This window comes from Petaurus breviceps, unplaced genomic scaffold (genome assembly GCF_028583685.1).
Source record: "Petaurus breviceps papuanus isolate PSGF00001 unplaced genomic scaffold, PetGlider_PUasm1.0 188, whole genome shotgun sequence".
Classification (NCBI taxonomy): Eukaryota; Metazoa; Chordata; class Mammalia; order Diprotodontia; family Petauridae; genus Petaurus; species Petaurus breviceps.
Window position 1 is genome coordinate 40539526 of NW_027185804.1, and position 8496 is coordinate 40548021.

General features: G+C 40.9%; 1 pseudogene; it reads right to left on the reverse strand.

Annotated features, from left to right (window-relative positions):
• Positions 1 to 247: 247 nt before the first annotated feature.
• Positions 248 to 3064, reverse strand: LOC138163334 (thymidylate synthase pseudogene; annotated as a pseudogene).
• Positions 3065 to 8496: the final 5432 nt, after the last annotated feature.

Here is an 8496-nt window from a genome sequence, read left to right on the forward strand (position 1 = left end):
TGTGTGTGTGTGTGTGTGTGTGTGTGTGTGTGTGTGTGTGTGTGTGTGTGTAAGATAACGGATCTGTGAGCACCTGAATTTGTCTCAGGGTGAATCAGATTTTCTCCACTCCTAACCCTTTATCATATCTTGTATATGATATAAACTACATCCTGTTTGCCAATACAAGGATGCTTTGGAACAATATAGAGTCTACAGAGTATCCTGGAAAAGATAAAACACATTTTTGGCTGGGCATCAGGCTCCTTTAGAAGGCCGTCTCCATTTTAATATCTGGGTAAGGGCTGTAGTCTTCAATCAGGAATCCTCAACCTTGAAATCAGAAATGGTTTCAATTTTTCCAAGAATTTTGAGCTTAGGAAAAGATCTGGGTTCTCACTGAAGCTGAATTTCAGTGGCTCAATATGATTCAGTATATATGAGCATCTCCCAGAGGGTGGACAAAATCACCTGGCTCCAGGCCTCTGATGGGAGCAATCTTGTAGGTGAGCAAGGAGTAAGTGGCAATGTGGAACAGCCCCCCCAAGGCCCATGTGTGATAGTAATGGCATTTAAAGATTCCCCCTGTATTGGCTTGGTTTTCAAATTGATTGTGTTAAAACCCAGAGCTTGTTAATCCCACCTGTGGGATGGACTTGTTGATGTGAAAAGAAAGTCCTGAACTGGGAGGAGCTGGTGACCGTAGATTTGGAGAGACAAGAGAGAGGCAGAAGAAACTTTTTTTTTGGAAGCAGCACCTCGTGGAGAGAGAGGCTAAGAGAATTGCTGGTGGCTGCTTTGAATTGCCCTGGACTTTTGAGACCTGCCCCCTGAGCCGCCAAGGACTGAGGAGACATGGCTGTTTTGCTGGTACTTTGTCTGTCTGTTTCAATGTTGTTTTGCCAGATTTGTCCACTGGTGAAAGACAGTCCTGTTGTTGAAGAAGTCCTGGAACCTGGCTTTTGGTTAAGAAGCCCTGAGACTGTCCTGCAGGCAGAGAGTGAATACTGTCCACTGGTGAAGGACAGTGCTGTTGTTGCAGGGGTCTGGAGACTGTCCTGCAGACAGAGTGAATACTGTCCACTGGTGAAGGACAGTGCTGTTGTTGCAGGGGTCTGGGAACCTTTCTGTTGGTTCAGAAGCCCTGAAGAAGGATTTTCTTGTTGTATGTTTACAGAAATCCTGGGAGAGGGTTTTGCTAATGTTTTCAGGGGTTCTAGGACTGTTCTACAGACAGAGGATGAATTCATGAAGGGACTGGCAATGTATCTTATGGCCTTGCTAAGCCTTGTCTCCCCAGGTACTAAGATTGCTGAGAACTTGCCTCGTGTCAAGATGAAGAAAAGACTTCCATTTGGGTATTAAGTGCTGAGCTTAAACTTGATGTAACTCTGGGGTAGATTCAATTGTGATCCAGGGGTGGGGAACTTTTGACCTTTTTGTGTTCTGTGGTTGAACAAATGAATGTAGTTTACTTATGTTTGGAAACTAATCTCCATTTGAGAAGAGGGGCTTTGTGGTGGACTAAATGAAGGTACAGCCTAGGGGTGGAGTAGTATTTAGAACAGAGACTTTGTAATTGATTGAATGATTGGAAGGTCCTGGGAAGGGGTAGTACTTGGAGATTATTTAATCACACTTAGTAAATGCTGTATTTGGAATGATGTCATGTTTTGACCTTCTCTGTTCTTGGTTTGTCACTGAATAAAATGGAGAGCACCTATACTGGTATTTTGAACCTTGGGAAGTTGCCTTTCCTTGGTGTTACAGTACATTACTGCAACAACAGCACTGTCCTTCACCAGTGGACAGTATTCACTCTGTCTGCAGGACAGTCTCCAGACCCCTGCAACAACAGCACTGTCCTTCACCAGTGGACAGTATTCACTCTCTGTCTGCAGGATAGTCTCAGGGCTTCTTAACCAAAAGCCAGGTTCCAGGACTTCTTCAACAACAGGACTGTCTTTCACCAGTGGACAAATCTGGCAAAACAACATCGAAACAGACAGACAAAGTACCAGCAAAACAGCCATGTCTCCTCAGTCCTTGGCAGCTCAGGGGGCAGGTCTCAAAAGTCCAGGGCAATTCAAAGCGGCCACCAGCAATTCTCTTAGCCTCTTTCTCCACGAGGTGCTGCTTCCAAAAAAAAAGTTTCTTCTGCCTCTCTCTTGTCTCTCCAAATCTATGTCACCAGCTCCTCCCAGTTCAGGACTTTCTTTTCACATCAACAAGTCCATCCCACAGGTGGGATTAACAAGCTCTGGGTTTTAACACAATCGATTTGAAAACCAAGCAAATACAGGGGGAATCTTTAAATGCCATTACTATCACACCATGTCTCCAGATCGCTGGTATGGCTGACAAGAAAGCTCACCATTCAGTACATAGGACAGGCAGAGAGTGTGGCAAGGAGGCAGTGCCATCAGAGGAAGATCTTTAGGATTCCAAGCACGCATGATCCCGAAGTCATCAGGGTTGGTTGTAATAGTGACAATGGCTTTTTATACTTGGTACACTACTTCGGGAATAATCTGTGTTCATCTCTTTGTATTCTGCCCCAAAATGTCTGCACTGAAAGCCGCACACTGGCCCTAAATCTCCTTCTCCCTGGCAGTGAATCCCTGCTGGTCCAAAAAGTCTTGAGATCCACTGGCATTCCACATTTTCACTCCTTTGACAGAGAGCTCCTTAGCATTTGTGGAACCCTTAATAAACCACAGCATCTCTTCCAGTGCACCCTTTCAGAACACAGACTTGGTTGTCAGGAAAGGAAATTCATCTCAGAGATTGTTGCAGGCTTGCAATCTGACTACTGACACTGAGCCAGTGCCCTCTGGTCCTTCTTGAACACATAACAGAGGATGGGCTCGATCTGGCACAAATACTGCTTCTCCCCATGAAGCCCTAGGGGCAGGCTCAGGCTGGGCCTGGGGTCAGAGCAACAGCCTGAGCTGGTGGTGGCTGTGGCTGCAGCCTCAGCAGCAGCAGCAGCAGCAGCAGCAGCAGCAGCAGCAGCAGCATCCATGAGCCCGGCACTAGACTCCAGGGTCAGCACGCTCTGCACCTTGGAGCCTGAAGCATCCATGGCTGGAGTGAGGGGGAAGAGCTTGACTTGTTCTCAGCAAAGATACTAGGGCACTTTGTCATTTCCTTCTCTAGTCCATATTATGAAAAGGAAATTGAGACAAAAAGGCTAACATGACCTGCCTAGCATCACCTAGCTAGGGATTATCAGAGGCCACATAGAACTCATGTCCTCCTGACTCTAGACCCCTGTTCTATCCACTGGACCATCTAGTTGCCCTGATGACTAATGATAAATAATGGCAATCATAACGGCCTCTCTGTGATATACAAAAAGAAATACTTAATCATTCTGATAATAGTTTTGTTCCAAATAAGTAGAGATTACATAAAAAATGACAAGGGTGAAAAGTAATTTGATTTTAAAAATACATGCTAACTTCCCAATGTGCTAGGCAGTCAGTGATATAAAGGAAAAATGAGACCAATAAAATGAACAGAAGAGCTTGTGACACACATACAGACGTACACACACATACACAATGGAGCGGATAAAGATTTTTTTTCATTTTTGTCAGGCTGGAAAATACAAAAGGTTATGCTAGTTTGTATAAAGATTATTAGAATGAAGTAGTTTCCTCATGTTTTCACACTGCATCTTTTGTCTTGGAATCAGGTCTTTCAAACCATGGTTTAATATGCCACAGAGATAACCCTTTTCTTCCATACATGAAACAAATTTGGAACATTTCCCATAAAAATTGGGGCTAGTTTAAAATATTTAATTATTGCCCTTTTGTGGAATCTTCCTTGGTGATAACCTAAATAGATTGTGTTGCCAACATTCTAATTGGCTAATCTGAAAATTTAAATAAATTCCCTGCTTGTTTAGTTTGAGAACCACTTGTCTTGTTTTCAAAGTAATGTAAAAGCCGTGGAATTAAAGATAAAGGAACTCTCTTGGAATGCCAGTTCTGACTTCCTACTGTGAGGCTTTGGGGAATCAATTAAACTGCCTCCATAATTTCTGATTTTTTGTTGTTGTTGAAGGCAGTCAAAATCATGTCTAAGATATCCACATGTTTGAAATCTTCATTTAAAATATCTTAATAAATGTCAGAGTCCTCTCACTTTTGTATTGATCTTGTCTATTGTGAAGGCACGACTATCCTTCCAGTTTCCCAGGTTTGTAAACTTGGAATTATTCTCAATTCTCCATTTTCTGTCCCTCCATCTTTCCTCCCTTCCCATATCCAGTCAGTTGCTAAATCTTACCATTTCTATTTGAATTGCACCCCCACACACATACACAAAAACACACACACACACACAAATATATATGCGTACATATGCATACAGATAGAAAGACGACAGACAGACGGATAGAGAGAGAGAGAAAGAGATGATAGAGATAGATAGATAGATAGATAGATAGATAGATAGATAGATAGATAGATAGATATCATATATGCTTGTCTTTACTTTATCAGATACCAACCAAACTCAAATACTCCCAAAATGTTGTTTGAATCAGAGGGTCTAATAAACATAAGCTCACTTTGGAGACCTCAATAAAAGTGTTGTAAAGTGATCCCGAGACCAAAAATGAACAAACAAACCACAACAACAGCTAGAACCTCTGGCATAGACACTTTCAGTTACTTCCTAATCTGTCTCTCTTCCTCAAGTCTTCCTATACCAATCCATCCTCCATTTTCTTGCCAAAGGACTTTTTCCCCCTTAATCACAGATCAAATCACATCACTACCCAATCCATCACCTACACTGGCTTCTTACTAGCTCTAGGATAACGTATAAGCTTTTTTTGTATATATTGAAAATCTCTTCACAATCTAGCCCTCAGTCTACCTTTCCAGAAATATTGGCTTTACTCTCATAACCACACTCTACAATTTAGGCAAAGTGACCTTTGCTGCTCCTCCCAAATCCTGCACCATCTCATGCCTGAAAGTCATTGGAGAATAATTTCTCCATTCCTGAAATATGCCCCTTCTGCCCCTGTGTTCATAAAATTACTTCCTTCCTTATGCAGAATAAACTCAATTCCTGTAGGAAGCCTTTGCTTATCCCTGCAAATCCGAGTACCTTTCCACTCCAATTTCCTTGAATATAAATAACTTGTATTGATTTTATTTTTATATATCCTAAATATATATGCATGCTTGTCTTTTCAATTAATTTATAAGTCTATAATTATTATTAATTTATAAGTTTTCTGGGAGTGAATTTGATTTCTGTCCATGTGCCTAGAAAACTGCTTTAAAAAATTCAGGCTGATTCATTATCTCCATTAATTTTTTTTTATTTCATTCTTTCATTGTCCTTCTATACTATTTTTTGAAGTTATTACACTATTTCTGGTTCTGTAATACAATTTATTGTATTCTTGTCCTTTAAGTCATGAAATCCTTTTTTATCCAAAACCATTTATTAATTATGTTGGCTTCTTTAAAAAAAAATATTTGCTCACAAGTATACATTTTTCTTTGACACTCTGCTTTATGCCAGTGCCTGACATTTAAAAGCCACTTAATAAATGCTTATTGATTTAAAATTGATTATTTATATGGTCTTTTTATGGTCAGTTCCCTTATTTCTATGATTTGCTTTGATTCCTTTCCTCTTTGGAAAATTCATAATTATGAAAAGAGGCTTGACTTGCCTTCATCCCTCACACTTGCTTTTTTCTGGAAATCTCCTACACACATTTTTCATAAGTATTTATGTATTGTCATTTTCATTGATTGGTGCCATTGTTTTGGAGCAGCGTTTGGATCTGGTATTCCACCAATTCTTCCTTCCAAAATCCTTTCCCTGCTTCTATTCTAGAAAATGTTGTGATGAGCACATCACTACTACATCCCTTCCTTTCCACAGTTCTCCATATTTTCAGAGCAGCCTTTACTAAATTTAGGGGAGTCTCTACGTGAGTTTAAGATAACACGAATGGTGAGTGAAAGCAGGAACTCAGCTAAAATCCTCAGAGACTGCCTTCAGTAACCTGTAAAAATTGAATCTGAATGGATTTTGTAGTGGCAGAACATATTGGGAGATGGAGCATTTCAGATTTTCAGTCTAGCAAGGTTTGTACGGGGCCTGGGCAGGGGAAGCCTGGAGCTTCTGGGCTGCACCAGCACAGAGCCGAGACCCAACCAGAGATAAGGCAGAGAGAGCCTGGGCTAGCTTATTTATTCACTGGAGGGGCAATTTCCAGATTTCTCACCTCAGGACAGGGGATCTGTCAGAGGGGGGTAAGAGAAATCACAGGGCCCATGCTAGCAGCAGCTAATTCTGGGCCTACCAATCCACAGCCTGCATATTTAAAAATCAACCACCTGAACTCCCAGTTGCCAAGAGTAAACCCTAGCTGCCTCAATCTCTCCCTAAGACCCTGAAAACCCAAAGGATCTTGCCACAGGATGAAATCCTGAAATCGTGTAAGCAGCTGTAGACTTGAGAGTTCTAGAGGAAGGGTTTGGGTGTGGCTGTGTAGGGGTTAAGGTGCAGGCCAGGACGAATCCCAACAAGACACATCTTAGTTGACCAGCAGGAAAAGTGCTTTTACAAAGGAAGAGCAAGGTGTACGGAACAGATTTGATGTTCGATGCACAAACATGTTTTATTTTGTTTTATTACCATAATCAATAATAAAATAAATAATTTGGAAGCCAATCTTTGAGATAGAATTTTTCATGTTGAAAGGGAAGATGGTTAAGAATCTGTTTTTCCACCCTACAATTTATCAAAATAGCAATATTTATTAAACCATTATTATGCTGCAAGAATTGTAATAACCACTTTGTAGGACTAAACTTGGCTTTATATGAATTTGATGAGGGGGTGGAGTCAGATGGTGGCATAGAAGTAGGAAAACTCCATATGCTTCCTCCATAACCACATCAAATACCTATAAAAAATGACTCTAATCAAACTTAAGGTCTACAAAACCCACAACATGAGAGAGAAAAACAAACCTCCCACTGAAGGAAGTCTAACAGGTGGAGAGGAATGGTCCTTGGGAGCATGCTGGGAGCAGAGTCCAGACCCCAGTTTTAGCCTCAGGGTGCCCTGATCAGCCTCCAGCTGGAGGGACTTCAGGAGAGTAGATCAACAATAGCTGTGGCAGTTTCTAGAATTATCACCCCATAAATGCCAAAGACAAAGTGAGAGGTCAGTAAAGATTTAGTGGAAATAGGGGGTCTAGGAGTGTGGTTTGGCTTCTGACTCTGAAAGGGAGAAGCAGCTGAGGCACAAAGGCCATGCAGCCACCACTGCAGTCATGGCTGCTTCAGAGCTCCTGGTCTGCAAACTATAGGGAGATCTAGCAGTTAGTCTGAGGAACAATCATTCTTGCTTTAACCTGCTTGGATCTGGATCACTGTCTAGGGTGGAAGTCCTGGGGTGCGTGACCAGATGCCATAGCAGGTGGAGGTTTCAAGGCGGGCACACAACTAATAGCTCTGGTAACTGCGATAACACCTTCAATTTGGGACAAAGCTCTTCTCTCGGGAAGCAGAGTTCTACTGTGGCAAAAAGCTCAAAAGTCAAGTAATTGCATGGCAACATGAGCAAGCAAAGGAAGCAAGACAAGCACAGCAATCTAACTTTGGATTCCTCTTTTGGGGACAAAAAGGCTCAAAGCATGGAACAGGAGGAAGACAACAAAGTCAAAACTCCAGCAGCCAAAACTTCCAAGAAAAATATGAGTTGGTTACAGGTGATAGAGGAGCTTAAGAAAGATTTTGAAAGCCAAATAAGAGAAGTGGAAGAAAAATTGGGAAGAGAAATGAGAATGATTCAAGAAAATCATGAAAAGAGAATCAACAACCTGACAAGAAAATAACACCTTAAAAATAGACTAACTCAAATGGCAAATGGGGTTCAAAAAGCCAATGAATAGAAGAATACGGTAATTCAATGAAATAGAGGACTTTCAAGCATTCATGATGAAAAAAAAAACAGATGTCAATAGAAAATTTGACATTCACATACAAGAAGAAAGAGAAGTATGAGGGTCTAAATAGGGAAAAGAAATTATAATGAACTTATCAGTCAAACTATTTATATTCCTGTATGGATAAATGATGATTGTAACTTATGAAAATTTTCTCAGTATGAGAAGAGTTGAAGGGAATATAAGTGCATATACATATATATGTATACATGCATATATCTATATAGGATGGTATATGTGCACATGAATATATATGTGAGTGTGTGTATGTATGTGTACATAGAGAGAGGGCAAAAGACCAAGTGAATAGGAAGGGATGATACTTAAAAAGTGAAATTGGGAGGTGAGAGAGGATTATAATGAGAGCATATGGGGAGACACAGAATGTGGTAAATTATTTCATGTGCAAGAGGCAAGGGAAAACTATTACAATGGAGGGGAATAACAGAAAGGCAAAAGAGAATGAGTCAACCTTACTCTCATTGAATTTGGCTTAGGAAGGGAATGACATATACATA